The sequence below is a fragment of the Gopherus flavomarginatus genome, chromosome 3 (assembly GCF_025201925.1).
Source record: "Gopherus flavomarginatus isolate rGopFla2 chromosome 3, rGopFla2.mat.asm, whole genome shotgun sequence".
NCBI lineage: Eukaryota > Metazoa > Chordata > Testudines > Testudinidae > Gopherus > Gopherus flavomarginatus.
In genome coordinates, this window is record NC_066619.1 from 282,892,226 (window position 1) to 282,906,815 (window position 14,590).

General features: G+C 44.9%; 1 protein-coding gene across 5 annotated transcripts in view; it reads left to right on the forward strand.

The window, feature by feature from the left end:
* The window catches only part of SFXN5 (sideroflexin 5), a 176,150-nt gene that overhangs the window by 68,723 nt on the left and 92,837 nt on the right, over positions 1-14,590 (forward strand). The window lies entirely within an intron of this gene.

Here is a 14,590-nt window from a genome sequence, read left to right on the forward strand (position 1 = left end):
GGCAAACTACGGCCCACGGGCCGGATCTGGCCCCTCAGGGCTTTGGATCCGGCCCGCGGGATTGCCCCCCATGGCGCCGCAGGCCCCGTGCCGCTCTCAGCAGTGGCCAGCCCAAAGTCCCTGTGGCCCCCGGGCCCTAGCCTCCAGCAACCCCCCGCAGCTCCCATTGGCCAGGAATGGGGAACCACTGCCAGTGGGAGCTTCAGGGGAGGTACCAGGAGGCGCGGCAAGGCCAGCGCACATGAAGCCCTCCGCCTCCCCTCCCCCAGGGGCCGCAGCGCTTCCTGGAGCAGCGCGGGGCTGGGGACAGGACAAGCATGCAGGGAGCCTGCCCTGACCCCGGTGCATGCCGCTGCCACCCCGAAGCTTAAACCCCTCCTGCACCCCGCCCCCCAACTCCCTACCCTAAACCTGCTGCCTGCACTGCGCACCCCTCCTGCACCCCAACCCTCTTCCTTCAGCCCCCTCATACACTCTACACCTCTCCTCTGCCCCAACCCTTGCCCTGATCTCCTTCCTACACCCCACACCCCCTCCCACACCCCACACTCCCTCCTGCACCCCAATCCCCTGCCCCAGCCCTGCATACAATTTCGCCACCCAGACATTGCCCTCCACCCAAAATGTTTGCCCACTCCTGGGTTAGGCTCGATGTGTTGGCCAACTCAGATTAAAAGCACCACTGCACTTGAGTTAAGGGTTTTTGTGTGGCGGTGGGATTTTTGTTATGGGCATTATTCAAGTTGTAACTTAGGTTAACTCAGCAGTGAAGACAAGCCCGGACAAGTTTACATCCCTAAGTTTATGGCTTAGTGGTGTAACGATCAAGTTTAAATTCTTAGACTTCCTGGAAGCACAAGTTCAATTCAGCTGTTCATCATCTGTGTAGAGTAGATGCATTTCCAGTGTTGACTCAGCCATTCTTCTTTTCAAGGTGGGCTTTCAAATATGGCCTTAAAAATGAAGGTGTTCTGTTTGCTCTGCCTGGACATTAAAGATCCCCTGGCAACTTTTGTAAGAGCAGGGATTTGCCGGGTTATCTTGGCCAAAATGTCCCCCATCTCTCACTTTCCTGCAGTTGCCAGTAGGCTACTGCCCTTCACAGCAGCAGTGGATGTTTCTCTGGTGTTGTCTATAAATAAAATGCTCAGACCTATGAAGTCAGCAATGCTACCTGAGTAAGGACAGCAAGATTGAATGTAGAGTTTGTCGAATGTTTTGAGATTGTTTGGACTGAAAGTATATATCTTTATCTGACACCCTTGTGTTAGGGCAAGTCTACACTACAAAATTAAGTCGTCTTAAGTTATACCAACTTACAGGCTCTGCAGTAATTCAATTGCTTTTGCATGTCCACACTATACTCCTTGTGTTGGCGCGCATCCTAACCAGGAGCGCTTACACCAATTTCACTGTAAGTGTGGCCATTGAGAGACAGCTTCTGAGAGGCAGCAACAGTCGATGTAAGTAACACAGTGTCTCCACAGACACTCCGTCTACCTAACTACATCAATTTAAGCACCATGCCTCTCATGGAGGTAGAGTTATTAAGTCGGTGTAGTGGGCGATTTACATCGGTGGGAGCTCCATTTTAGTGTAGACACTTACAGAGTTAGGCTGAGGTAAGCTGCCTTACAACACCCTAACTCTGTAGTGTAGACTAGGGCTTAGTTGTAAATTACACTCATTTTGTACAATTCCTGATTGCCACGTTACTCTGCTTTACCACTTACATTCTACATACAACTTCCACCACAATTTATGTAACTGCTGAATTTCTCCTAGTTTCTTCAATATTTCCTCAAGCAGTTACCTCCCACCCCAGACCTTTCCCCCCAACACATACTACCTATTAGCCCCCCAGGTGCGCACACAGAGCAGGCAAAAGCCTGGGAGAAGATACGAGTCTTTCACCATTTCCTGAATGTCAGTAGCTCTCATATCAGCAGAAAAAGTGGATTCCAGATGAGGGACCCTCCACTGACAAAGCTCAGCCCTAGCCCATAACAGCCACATCTGTGGATTGTTAGCAGGGGCATCCTGGCTGATCTCATTTGTCATAATGATACATCACAAGGCACTGTGGCCTCTCACAGATATTTGCACTGTAAGTATAAATGTAACATTCATATTTATTATTAATCCTAAATCATTTCAGTCCAGTTAGCCCATCCTGTTGGAATTATAATCTGAACAACACATCTTTCAGGCCAGTTTTTACTTTGTTTGCTTATATAGTGTTATTGTTATACAGTACCTGGCCCTATCAGTTTGAGTAAAAGTAGTCTCATTCACTTGGAGCTCCCTTCCTTTTAGGGCAGTTTTGAACTGAGTGAGATCCTCCTGCTGTGCGGAGATGAGACTTTTTACAGATGCAGTGATTTTATCTGGTAAGCGACTAGGTTAATAACCAAAGTAAAGGTTCTGAAACAGGTATTCCACATCTATCTGTTAAACAAAAAATGATTTAGATAGAGCTTTAATTTTTGTTCCCTGGGATTCTAAGGCCTTAGACCTCATTAACTGATCTCTGCTGTCAATTAGCAGCAAATCACCTCCCAGTGTGAGCCTATTAAGACTAGATGACCTGAAAACAAGTGCCATTATCTCCAGTGGTCTACAGAGACCTTGTATTAATTAAAGTGAGTCCCTTCCATGTTTGCAGTGTGCAGGTGACAGGAGGAGAGCTAGTGATGGGGAGGGAGGGAATCAGTACAGAAAGGTCATGACAAGTCAGTTGATTTGAGGTCATGTTTTCCATAGTTTAAATACCCTTTGTCTTTATCTAACCACGGTGGGCTAGGTTCTGCTCTCAGTGACGCCTGTATGACCAGATCAGGTTGCAGGGGTGTAACTTACAACAGAATTTGGCCCCGTGTTTTTAGCAATTAACCCAAAAGCTCTGTAATGCTTTATAAACAAGCGTTTCCCCATTACCGCAAGTGGCATTTACTGGTTTGCGCTGCCTTGTTAATTCTTACAAATCTAGTTCCTTTCTGCTTGACTCATTTATTGGTCCTGTGACTTTTGTTTACACATCCAGTGCCATAGGTGGTCACTTTTTTTTTGAGCTCTGTTTCAATCTGGCCTCCTTGCTGTGCATTTCTTTAGGAGGCTGTCATCTTTTCTGCAGATCAATTAAACTTGTTTTCTTAGGGAAAAGGGGTTGGTTTGGCGCTTGCTTATCCTATTGCACTCAGGTGATGTCTGGAGTTACTCCTGCTTTTCATCACTAGAAGTGACAGGAGAATCAGGCCTGATGGTGTTTGTCAGCTTCCATGAACAAATTCTACTGACAATAAACAAGATTTTCATTCAGAGGCAATACTGGTCTAATGGTTTGAGATTGCGACTGGGAAGGATGGCTATATGGTTAGAGTGCTAGCCTAGGATCTGAGCTCACTTCCTTCCACTACCACAGGCTTCCTCTGGGACCTGGGACAAATCACTTTGGCCCAGCTTCGCAAAGGTTTTTAAGCTCCTACCTTCTGGAAGTTAGGAGCCTAAATGCCTTTGAGGAGCTGAGCCTTTGTCTCTCTGCACCTTAGTTCCCCATCCACACAATGGGGAAGCTCGCATTTCACTACCTCACAGAGAAAGTGAGGATAAGGACATTTAAGACTGCGATGCACTCCGATACCATGGTAAGGGAGGCCAAATGAGCACCTAAGAGCCAGACAGGAGATATAGGTCAAAATGTTCAAATTGGGTGACCGAAGTTAGGTGTCTAAAGAAGTGATCTGATTTTCAGATGTGCTGGACTCCTGCAGCTCCCAAATGAGGTCAGCAGGAGCTGCCACTTCTCAGCATCTCTGCAAATCAGGTCACTTATTTAAGTGCCTCAATGTAGATTAATTCTATTAACTGTAGGGACCCATGTCTAAAGCTTTTGGTCCTGGAACCTGTTCCCTCTCCATCCACTGATGCACAATGTAACTTTGGGCAAGGAAAACTATACCAGGTCCAGGAACTTATTTCTTCACCCACCCAATCTCCAGATAAATTAGCCATTTAAAAACAAACTAGAGAATGTACTTTAGGCAATAATCCTGCATTGGCTGAGGAAGAAGGGGATGAAGTCGCAGATTTAACAGGTTTCTTCCATCACTGATTTATGTAGTTTTTCTAGGATATTCTGCAAATATATTGCCTCCACAGACATACACTTGCTTCCTGTGTTCTGGACAAGAATAGAGGAGGGAGGGTAGACATGACTCTTTAGACAGAGGTGGTCTTTACCCCCACTGAGCACATATATAGAGCTAAGCTAACTATTTTAAAGACTGTTGGATCGATGCAGCACGGCATACACTTCCAAGAGTGTGGTTCTGAGGAAGCAATATGTTTAAAGGATTCTAGTTACTGGTAAGAAACCTAGATTTATTTTTTTTATCCCTCTGTGATTTTGGTTTATTTTTATCTTGTTCTCAGTATACTTGCCAAAGCAAACCTTCTTTCTGCCTTTTATTTTGATTGCTATATGCTTAATTGATCTTCTGAAGGCTAAGCAAGAATTGTTCTTTTTCAACAATCAGAATCCTGTTGTTAGAGTTTATTTACCCAGTATGGATATCTGGCCGCTGTTCACTGTGGTAATATGTAAAGTACAATTAGTATCAGCTGGTTTTCCTAAACAAGACAGACACAGCCAGGGAACATTGATAGGAATTGAGAGACTACAGGTATATTTTAAAATCTATTTTTTTTCCAAATATTCCAGCTCCAACAATTGTAATAAGTCAGAGGAGTTTATAGTGATCTGAAAACCCTTTACTTGTAATCATGCCCCATACCTGTAATTTGTCAAGCTTTGGGAAGGTAAAAAATGCTATGTAAGCGAAAAGCTTAATAATTTTTGCAAGCATCATAACTGGACATGGTTCTTAGGTTCCAGATTCAAACATGCCAAAAGTGTAGGTATTTATACCCAGGGCTGTGGTTTGAACCCATCACTAATCCCAGTATTGAACTACGAACCCTTCTAGCTTCAGAGTCAGCTATCCAGTACACTTCCACTGTGATAACAGCCTCCATTTGGGGGTCAGAAATGCCCCTTTAAAGCTGTGCTGTTTCTTTGACATAAAGCAGCTCAGTACAAGAATTGCATGCAGCTGTGGAAATGTCACCAAAACAATTAGCCCAATGCACAGCATAGTAATCAAATGGTTCTGCAGAAGGTTGTTGAACCAGAGGTTCATTCAGCTCCTGTGCTATCAAAGGGGTATGTATTCCGTCAATCAAGCAGTTGTACTTGTGTTCAGTTCATTGCATTTTGGTGGCAACACCAGATTACCAGAAAGACACTGATAATTTGGCAGGAATTCAAAGAACAAAACAAAGGATCAGGACTGGAGGGACTGAGTTACTAGGAGGATTAAAAGTGCTACATATGTATAAATTGTCTAAAGAATGCCTAAAGGGGGAACATGATAACAGCCAGTAAAGATAAAAAGAAATGGAAGATTTAGACTGAATATGGAGAAACTTCCTGACAGTGAGATGTATGGGGCTGTGGAATAGTTTCCTTAGAGAAGTGGTGCCTGCCCCGTTCTTTGGAGCTTTTAAAACTATATTGTAGGGAGCAATCTCATACTGGCTAGGAGATGGACTGGATGATCCAACAGGTCTTTTCCATCAATGTCTTCTGCAAGTCATATTAGGAGGAGGAAAAATGGGCACTAGAGGAACTGATATAAAAGTGATTTAGAAACGTTGGCTGTGGGGAGGAATAGAATGATCCTGGAATGAAGCTTAAAAGAGTGTTTTAAATTAAAGAAAAAAATCCAAAGAGTGGAAGACGGGGAGGTGGGGAACTATGTGCAATAGAAGCAAGTGTTCTTACCACTGTTTGGTTTTCTGTGGCTTGACAAGCAGTGTGGATGATGAATGGTAGTTCTCCTGGTGTCTAGACAAGAGATCTGACACCAAGCCCTCCTCCCCTTTCAGACACACTGGACCTGATTCTCCTTGCACTGATGCTGTTGTAGCTTCAGTGGTTTAAGGAGAGTTACTCCCAACTTACTCCAGTGTTAGTGAGCAAAAAATCAGGCTCTCTGTCCCTAGGCTGCCCTGTGAATGATATCCAAAGCTGGCAACTAAACCTGCTTAGCCTACACCATGCTCCCGGCAGTATCCATTAGTCCAAAGGGCTGCCTGGGTGGGGGGTCTTCACTGGCTCAGCAAGGCACGGAAAACCAATTAGCAGGTAAGAAAATTTTTGTTTTTCTGTGGCTTGGCTTCCCAGTATGGATGATGGGTCTGGTTAGCAACACCCACCCAGGGAGGAGAATGGGAAATTAACAGCCAGCTAACTGAACGGGCTAAAGTGACAGGAGAAGAAAGTTGGGCAGTCCGGGAAGAGAAGGGAAGGAAGAGTGCTCCATTGAGGAAAGCCACCTTAGGGGCAATAATAAATTATTTTCTTGGAGCACTCTATATGCCAATGCTTCATCTGCTGGCAAAGGTAGGTCCAGTCAGTAGTGATTGGTGAAGGTGCATCTGACACTCCAGAGCTCATCCAAGGGAGGCCTCTCTTCTCTCTACCCAAGAACTGGCTCTGACAGATTGGCCTTGAAGTTGAATCAGGGAGGGGAGGCTCACAGAGGTACAGGTGATCAGGATGGATACAGCAAGGGAGTATGGTCAGACGTGCTTTAATCCTCTTTCAGGAACACTTGAGGATGAAGAAGGAATAGGGCTTTCCCCCCCTCCTTTGTTCATGACAAGTAGGTCTTCAAGGCTCTACAGACGTCCTCCAGCACTTGGATATCCAACTGCATATGGGGTTTCCTTCTGCAATTGGGGTCACAACAAACATTGGGGTGGGAAGTCTCCTGTTTAAAATGAAAAGAAGCTGGGACAAGTGTGAAATGGTGCTTTTCCCTTAGGTAAAATGAGGTGAGCAATTGCAGGCTACTGCTGGGAGTCCCCCTTACCCTTCAGGTGGAGGTGATGCTTGTCTGAGCGCTGTCATCCAGGAGAGCATAGTAGGGGCACAAAGGGCCGGGGGCAGCCTGTTGAGGTTCCAGGGAGGGAGCAGGGACATCGCTGGAAGCCTAAGGTAGGACATGGGGACATGACCTTTAGAAATCTAGTCACAATAGGGTTGAATTTCCCACAGATACCCCTAGTGGAGCCCCTCGGGCTTTCGAAGTCTGAAGTTTGGATCCCTGTGGAGCTAGTTGAGATGCCCTCAGGTTAGAGAGACTCCAGAATGTCTGAGTGAGACGGATTTCTTAGACTCCAGTGGAACCAACACCAGGCTGAGAAGATGGCCCACGTTTTGTAGTAAGCAACACTGCGGATTTTTTTTTTATGAGGGCACGAGAGTGGGGGACTGTCAGAAATAACTGCCTTTTAATTAGGAAGCTTCTTTTATGAGCAGCCTGAATGTTAAGACTGTCTGCTTCTACCTCAGGGGACACATGGAAGGACTGGTCCAGAGGGTATCCCTCTCTCCTGTCACCATAATCCTTGGGTGTTGTGCTCATACCTAGGTATGCTGGGGGGAACTCTGAAATGAAGTGAGGATGTCCAGTTTGGAGCTGCCCATACTGGCAGGTGTCTGGGGCACTGCTCGGCTGGCATTTCAGACACACAGGCTCTGTAACAAAACACTGGAGGGTACCCAGTTAGGGCACCTCATGGAAGCCTGATTTGGCTGTGCAGTTTTCATGGCTCCTGTCTCTCAAATGGCCCCTCGCTATGAGACACCTGCTGCCTTTCTCACCAAGGGTACATCTACACAGCACTTTGGAGACTGCAGAAGTGAGTATCCCAGCCTGGCTTGACAAAGTTGGGCTAGTGGGGCTCAAGCTAGTGGTCTAAAAATAGCTATGTAGACAATGCTTTGAAGCTGCTGCAGAGCCGGGATGCCAGCCCAAGCCAGAAATTCGAAGCTCTGTCTGTACAGCTGTTTTTAGAGCGTATGTGCGAGCCCCGCTGGACCAAGTCTATAGATCCAGGCTTGGAGCTCCTGTGGGCTCCAAAATGCATGTGGATATACTCCAAGAGACCAGTGAGCTTAGAGCCAGAGGGCCTGGAAGGAGAGGGCCTTGGCTCCAAATCTTTGGCTTCTGGTTGGTCCTTTGCTTCCTGGAGAGAAACTACCCACTGACTATTCTGGGGAGCCGAGACACATCATAATAGTTAATGTTATGTGGGGCCTTACATCTGTAGGTCTCAAAGCACTTGACAACGGAGGAACGCTATTATTATGATCTGCATTACACAGAGAGGGTAACTGAGACACAGAGAGCTTAAAGGACTTGCCCAGGGTCACCCAGAGAGTCTCATAGACTCATAGATTTTAAGGTCAGAAGGGACCATTATGATCATCTAGTCTGACCTCCTGCACAACGCAGGCCACAGAATCTCACCCACCCACTCCTGTAACAAACCCCTAACCTATGTCTGAGTTACTGAAGTCCTCAAATCGTGGTTTAAGGACCTCACGGTGCAGAGAATCCTCCAGCAGGTGAATAGAACAGCGGTTCTCAAACTGTGGATTGGGACCCCAAAGTGGGTTGTGACCCCACCAGGGCTGGTGTTAGAGTTTCTGGAGCCTAGGGTCAAAACTGAAGACTCAGCCCCACTGCCCAGGACAGACTCACAGGGTCTTCAGCCCTGGGTGGTAGGGCTCAGGCCACAGGCACCCTCCCCCAGGGCTGAAGCCCCCTGCCACCTGGGGCTTGGGCAGACTCAGGCTTCAGTTCCTCCTCCTGTAATTTTTGTAGTCAGAAGGGGGTCATGGTGCAATGATGTTTGAGAATCCCTGGAATAGAACCCAGAAGTTCTGGCTCCCAGTCATGTGTGCAATCCACTAAACCAAAGGAGCCTTGTAGGGTATAATGGAGTAAGATCGATGATATACTTTATTGTGCCAACCCTTCAGCTGGTGTTAATCACTGTAGCTCCAGAGCAGCGCCACTGAATCATCAATTTACTCCAGCTAAGGCTTTACCCCTTCCAGCCTCTAATGAGCAAGAGTTCCAGAAAGAAAACATTGGGCTGTCTAGGGGGCATAAGGGGAACTTGGCAAAGAAATGACATAACACTTAAATTAATTCTTTGCTTTGGTGTTCTGGGGAGGGGAACTGGCGCTGCAATGAGACATACATTTTCTAGAGGAGGAAATCAGATGCATGTCAGATCAGGTGAGCAAGGAATCTAATGACTATCAGGAGAATGGGGAAAGCTAGAGTCAGCCTCAATCTGGCCTGGAACTCCAGAATAGGCCGGCAGATCTCTAGCCGATACATTTTGAAAATGGCAGTCCTATAAATTTTGACTTTGTTCCAATAGAGGACAAAAATATTCATAATTTCCTGCAGAAGGAAAGTGTCTGGCCAGCTTCAGTGGGAAGAATGAAAAAGAATAAGAAGTGAGCAGACAGCCTTGGTAACTCAGTGTGGAGAAATGTACGGTAATGAGGCTGAGGACAATAAACAAGAAAATAAATTATCTGCAGGGATGTTACATTGAATGTAAGCTCTCTGTTAAATGGAAGGATCAGAGGTGGTGTGGGATAACACTATTATACCTAGCTTGCATCAATTATTAGCAGTAAAATAAAGGGTAACAAAAATCTGCTGTATATACATAAATTCTGAGAGGGTTAGCTTTGTGATTTAGACAATAATCTGAAGTGCACTGAAGTCAGTAGGACTCTTTTTATTGATTTCAGCAGATTTAGGTTCTGGCCTTTAAGCATCCAATTTGAAACACTTAAGTTCCTCAGAACCAAAGGTTCAAAGCCTTCCAGGATCATCTAACGTAGATAAACAGAGTTCCCTTCAGTACGGTGTGTAGGAAGATCTTTTGGACAAGACTTCAAAACCAACATCCTGCCTGCTTTGTGTAAAGATCCTATGGGATTTCTCAGAAGAGTAAGGGCTTTTTCCAGTGTCCTTTGGCTAAATTTTTGACCTCTCCCAACTGTGCAATGTGCTGTTTCGCTTATGGCTCAGCAGGTTAGTTGTCTACCTGTTGCCCTCCACCCCAGAAGGGCTATGTGATATTGTTGGCATCATTCTGATCTCACACCAGGATGGTCAGGAAGTTATACTGGTGAGAACCTAGTGTAAATGAGACCAGAATTAAGCCCTGTATGATGATGTGTGTGTGGTATAGGCAATTCCACATGAAGGCATCAGTGGTGCTCCATAGTTAAGACTGCGCATGGAAAATAATGTCTGTATGATTGCTATTGACCATGCTTTCCCATGGGTACAGACTAAATTTCCAAGAAAAGCTGGAAGTAAATCCAGTCATCAGCTAGGAATCATGGGACTGAGCATATGTTTGTATGAGCATGTTGCCCTCTGACTGCAGGGTTGTTTTGAATTTCTCCATCTTAAACACTGAAGGAGAAAAAAATCCATATGCTTTTGTTTGTATTGTATAAGGCTAATGTGTGTCTTTGTTGTGTGGGCAGCATAAGATCTGTGTTGTCTGTAACTGTTCATTTATATTCTTTTAAGTGCTTGGGTTTTGTAAATTAAGTGACAGCTAACAATGCATTGATTGCTTAGCAACCTTAACTGGATGTTGCAGGGGGAGGGAAAGGAAGGGCAGAGAGAGTCTGTTTGTGTTTGGACTGTAATAAATAAAATTTGCATATAAATGTAACCCATGCTTACTCATTGTAGCAGTCTGTCTCCTCCTGTCAGGGCCTGTAACATGGGCTATCTGAGCTAGTGGTTGTTGGAGCCAGGAGTCGAGTCAGGATCAGGTCACATACCAATGATCAAAGCCAGGGTCAGCAATGAAGCAAATTCAGCAAGCAGGAGTAATGCAGCCCAGGGAGGGTCATCGAAAATATTGGCAAATGCTTGTAAGAAAGTGTCCCACTTGGTCAGTGCCAAGTGATTCTGTTCTAGAAAGGGAGAGGCCCACACCAGGGCCTCCCCAGTAAGCAGGCTCAGTACTAGCCCCACATTAACTTGATATCTGGCATGCCTCTGTGGCTAGAGCATAAATAGGAGTCTGCATTGGGTACCGAACCTGTGAAACTTACTGCCGGTACCATCATCTCCCTGGCAAAGGAACTCTGGGATCAGTGTCGTAAGAGAAGCCGAATGGTTACCCACAGCCATTCAGAGTGCTGCAGCTTGCTCCTGCAAGAAATGATTTCCTGTCTGCAACTGCTGTACTTGGTCTCTGTTTCTGGTTTTCTGCCTGAAGGGCAGCAATCTGCTCCTGAGAACTCTCAGAACCCTGGGGTGATGGCAAGACGGGACCCCCGGCAGTGTCCACCCCAAGTCCAGGGGTCAACAATGAGTCCTAGACGAGATTGAGGTTGATCTGAGCAAGCTGTCAGGGCCTGTAACAAGGGCTGTCTGACCTAATGGTTGGAGTTAGGAATAAAGTCAGGGTTGTGGTCACACCAAGGGTAAAACTGGAGTCAGCAACTGCGGAAGCTGGAACAAGGCATGGTAACAGAAACAGGGACAAGACATGCATGCTTGCCAGAACAGGGATGAGGCATGGTAGGTGGGAAAAGGAGCAGGAGCCAGGAAAGGAAGCAGGAACTTGACCTCCAGAGTCTGGGCAGCAGCAGGCCTAGCAGTTAGTTGCTCAGATGGGACAGGAAGTCCCCCATGATTATGCAGTTTTTCCCTTCATGTTGGAGATAGGTGCGTAAGAAGGCAGTTATCTTGTTCCCTAGCGACAGCTTTGACAGGTGAGTCTTTTAGCTCATGCAGTAGAGACTTGTGCTTTTAGATCGAGAAGACCTAGGTTCAGTCCCTGCTGCTGATGACCCACCAAAGGGCATCATGTTACGTAAACATTTTAATATGCCAGTCACTGTTCATGTGGAGACATTTGTCTTTTAACAACACTGTAATTTTATGGTGATATGATTGCTACGTTTTCTTCCCTTCCCCCTAAATGCTGACTTTTAATATGCACGGTGGAGGCTGGCCAACTTGATTTTGCTGCTGATGAGCACTCTGGTGTTCTGGGGAGCAGTGAAACTAAAGAGAGGTGAGGAAAATAATGGAGAATTTAGTGTAACAATAGTATGGGTATAATACAGAAGAGAAACATAGTCCTTAATTACCTTATCTATTTGCCTGAGGCATCAGATGTCATACGTTTTCCCTTGGAAACAATGTAATGAAGCCAATTACTCTTTATTTAGCACATGTGCAAAGGTGAGCTACAGTTTCAGGGATGCTCAGACCCTGTGCTTAGCATAACTCTTATCCACTTTTATATACAGTGACACCTGCACTAGGGACTGAATCTGTAATAGGCGCCCCACTATTTTAAACAATCCCTTTAAAGCATCCAAGGTTTTGTATATAATCAATTAAAGGACCAGCTCTCACAGGTAGCCTGTTTTTGTGAGGCTCAGGGCAGCTGCATTACTTAAAATGGATTTCATTATGTGTAATGGATTTTTGAATGGAGATTAGGTCCTGATCCAACCAGGTACCTAAGCATGTGCCTAAACTTTCAGCACACAAGTAAGCCCATTGAGGTTACTTGTGAGCTTGTTTACATGAGAAGGTTGTACCAGTATAATTTAAGTTGTGAATTTAAACTGATCTAGTTAAACCAGTGCAAGAGGCTTTGTGGATGCTTATTTCGGTATGTGAGACTTACTTCAATTTAGTTTAAGTCAACTGGGAACAGGCTTCACTGTATTGAAATAAGCCACTCTTAAACTGAAATTTTGTATGTCCACAAACCCTTTTGCACCAGTTTAATGCTGTCTATTCTGGGTATTGAGATCGACTGAAATATCCGAGCTCTCAGATAATAGATTTAGCCTCGCAACACCTCTAAGAGGCAGATCAGTGTCGCCATCCACATTGTACAGAAGGAAAATTGAGGTTTGGAGAGACTAAGTGATTTGACCAAAATCTTACAGGAAGTCTGTGGCAGAGCAGGGCTTGAACCCAGGTCCTGCAAGTTATCGGTTAGTGTCCTAATTCCACTGTGTTTTAAACACTTGTTTGAAGTTATACCATTGCCAATTTCTCATGTAGACTAGCCCTTAGTGATGCTATTTCCAGAAAGATGTAACTTACACCTTTAAAAAACAAACAGAAAAGAATACTGCAGAAATTGTTTTGGACAGTCTTGCAGTAGCTTCTGTCTGAGCTACAACCAGAGCAATTTAGCTTATGTGACTTGCTACACCCAAAGAAATCCACCAAGTTTCTTAACTCCGTGAGCCAGAACTGTTTGGCTTCCAGAGCTTACAAATTCCACTGAGGCTTCTGTACAGGTGCTAAACTGCTTGAATCAGAGCTCATTTTTGTTTAAAATTTTTTTTCTGTTTGTTTCTACAAAGATGGTAAATGGTGTGAAGAAGTTTGTAAATTGTGCTGGGAACTGGAGCTCTGAGGCTATAATTTCCGTGCAAGTCCCAACTTTTGTATCTAGCATTATCAAAAATAGTTTTGTGCAAGAAGAATCATGGAATCATAGAATATCAGAGTTGGAAGGGACCTCAGGAGATCATCTAGTCCAACCCCCTGCTCAAAGCAGGGCCAATCCCCAACTAAATCATAAGAAGGTAATCCAAAGCCCACTGAAGTCAAATGGGAATCTTTCCATTGACTTCACAGGGCATTTTAATGGGCCCTAGTTTACCACCGGCACGAATGGAATACATTAAGTGAAGTTTGTTTACCATGCTATTTTTTGAGATCTGGCAGTGCAGAAAAATGTTAGATGTTTGCAAAACCAAAAAATGTCTTACCTCAAAAACGCCCTGCTCGACTAAACTAAAACTCTCCCATAAAGTTTTCCTCTAGGCTAGAGACCACGCAGTGCAGAATTCTGACAGAAAAATCTGACAAAATTGGAAGCTGAAGGTTCAAAAAATATCAGGCTTACAACGGACATCAGGTTACAACATTATGCAATCACTAGTGTGATTTCATAATGTAAGATCTTTGAGGAGCCTTGCATGACTTGACACTGCAGCCTGTAGATCGGGAGCACTCTGTAGCAGATGATGTTTGTCAGCAGAGATGGTATTTTACTGTGCAGGCATTCCCAAATCTTTGACTCTGAATGGTGGTAGTAATAGTAACTTACATTTATATAGCATCTCTTGACTTGTAGGATACCAAGTACTTGAGAAATTTAGGCCAAAATTTTCAAAAATACCCACTAAATTTAGATTTCTCAGTTTGATCCTGGCCCATCACACGTGCTCTTAGGTGCTCTGGTAATACAAATAGTTAATAATATGACAGCGTGTGAATTTCAGAGGTACTGAGCAGTCACAGCTCCCCCCATCTTAAGTTGAAAATATGAATCTATACAAACCATATAAGGAAGAGCAGCCACTTGCGAGGTGGGATGTGTCAGTTATGTAACAGCATGTCGCAGCATGGCACACCAGTTTAGTACAGGGAGTGGAGAACAGACTATTTAATTGAAACTTGAGGGAGAATTTAGGGCCACAGAATGTAATTAGATTAATTAAAATTTGGCCAGGAAATCAGGTTTAGCGATGCCATGAGTAGCTTAGCAAATGTGAACACAAAATGTCAGGACTTTAGTGTGATGCCTCATCTGAAAGATAGCCTTCCTGCTATTAACTCAGCAAGTCAACAGCAGGAGT